Source organism: Primulina eburnea, chromosome 5, assembly GCF_022965805.1.
Source record: "Primulina eburnea isolate SZY01 chromosome 5, ASM2296580v1, whole genome shotgun sequence".
In the NCBI taxonomy this organism is placed as follows: domain Eukaryota; kingdom Viridiplantae; phylum Streptophyta; class Magnoliopsida; order Lamiales; family Gesneriaceae; genus Primulina; species Primulina eburnea.
In genome coordinates, this window is record NC_133105.1 from 9,783,701 (window position 1) to 9,785,770 (window position 2,070).

The 2,070-nt window shown below is 38.1% G+C and overlaps 1 non-coding gene across 1 annotated transcript; it reads right to left on the reverse strand.

Annotated features, from left to right (window-relative positions):
• Window positions 1-1,674: 1,674 nt before the first annotated feature.
• LOC140833188 (small nucleolar RNA R71) lies at window positions 1,675-1,780 on the reverse strand. The gene has a single exon (XR_012118322.1). It is a non-coding gene; the product is annotated as a small nucleolar RNA R71 (small nucleolar RNA).
• Window positions 1,781-2,070: the final 290 nt, after the last annotated feature.

The window sequence follows — 2,070 nt, forward strand, 5'->3', positions numbered from 1 at the left end:
CACCTATTTTTGGAAAAATATTATGCGTGATTTCTTACCTTATTTTTGGAGGTGTGGACGTTTTGGAGATCATTCAGACATATTCAGACTAGATTCTGGTGTCGTCACAAGTCTTAAAGAGCACTTTGCGCTTGGATTGAAGATTTGAAGTTTTCCGGGCATCGTTCTTCGCGTTTTTCGTCACTTCTAGTATTTCTTATTTAGTTTTAGCATTTGAACTTTGTTTTGTTTATTTTCAATCATGAATTCTAGTAGCTAAACATTATATTTGTTGGGATTTAAGGGGAGACTACCCCAAACTTTGATTTGAATTAATTTATGTTCGATTGTTGCGTTATTCTTGATTATACTATTGTTTAATTGTGTTGTTGAAGCGTAGCTAACTTTAACAACGTTTTTATATTGCGAGTGAGTTCGAGAGAATAACTTCTGATAGGAACGAGTAATATAATTCGCGGATCTACAATTTACATAGATATATGAAATTGGATACGTGCCGATAATCATAGTCCTAAGGGTCGAAAATTAGGGGATTTCATAAATCAAAATGCGATTCACTCTTGATAAATAATTAAAGACATTAAATTACTTCATTGAGTAGAATAAGTTTGGCATAGCTCGAGAGAGTGTGTTCAATTGAATAGGAGATCCTGTCGGAAGCATATAAACACGATTGAACGAATTAACAAAATTAATAAGGGGTAGGTGAACCCGAATTCCCAACAAATTCATTTATCATTGAAATTTAATCAATTGATCTAGTATTCATATCTCATCATTAAATTCTTGAACTTGTTTATTTAGTTTTATTAAATGTTATTAGTTATAAAACAATTACTCAAATTTCGTTGCTAAATTTTTAATAACTGGAATAATAATTGTTAAACACAGTCTTCAGTGGAACGATACTCGTACTCACGTACACTATACTATTACTTGACATCGTGCACTTGCGATTAATTTTGAGCATACAAAATCATATTTTTATTGAGGATTCCATAGTGCAAGTTTTGCTCGATCAAGTTTTTGGCGCCGTTGCCGGGGACTGTTAATCTACAATTTTATTTTTAGTTATTATCTTTAGCGTTATTTTATTTGTCTTGAGCTAACACTCCATATTTTATTCCAGATATCTTGTCTAGTGCATGCTCAAGTCACTTGACGTGGAGCTTGAGTTTGATCCTGAAATCGAAAGAACTTTCCGCAGGAGAAGACAGCAGCAGAGGCTAAAAGAACTGATGGAGAGGTAGTTGAATGATCAAGAGGAGGAACGTCGTGAAGATAGACATGCGGAGATACCGCGCCGCATACCAATGCTGGAGTATGCCCAACCTTCTTTGGAGGGTGCACGCCCTAGCATTGTGAGGCCTATCGTGCGGGCAAATCACTTTGAAATCAAGCCAGCCATAATCCAGATGATTCAGAACACAGTCCAATTTGGAGGAACTGCAGTAGATGACCCCAACACGCACATCGCGGATTTTCTTGAAATTTGCGATACGTTTAAATTCAATGGAGTTTCTGATGATGCTGTTAGGTTGCGTTTGTTTCCTTTTTCCTTACGTGATAAAGCTAAAGCGTGGTTAAATTATTTGCCTCTAGGTTCGATCGCTACATGGGAGGACATGGCGAAAGCATTTCTCATCAAATATTTCCCTCCCTCCAAGACCATGAAGCTGCGGGCGGACATTACAACATTTGCTCAATTCGATCAGGAATCTCTATATGAGGCATGGGAACGCTTCAAGGATCTACTACGAAGATGCCCACATCACGAGTTACCACTTGGGTTAGTCGTTCAAACATTTTATTATGGTTTGCTTACTCCTAACCGTACTATGATAGATGCTGCTGCTTGTGGAAACCTGTTGAGGAAAACCGCGGAGGAAGGATATGAATTGTTAGAGGATATGGCTGCTAGCAGTTATCACCCTCAATCTGACAGGAACAACCAGCGGAGAAGTGCAGAAGTTCACCAGGTAACTGATTTTTCTGCTATTACTGCACAACTTGATGCATTGAACAGGAAGCTGGATGGCTTGAACATGGGTGGCACAGCTATGCGTCTGC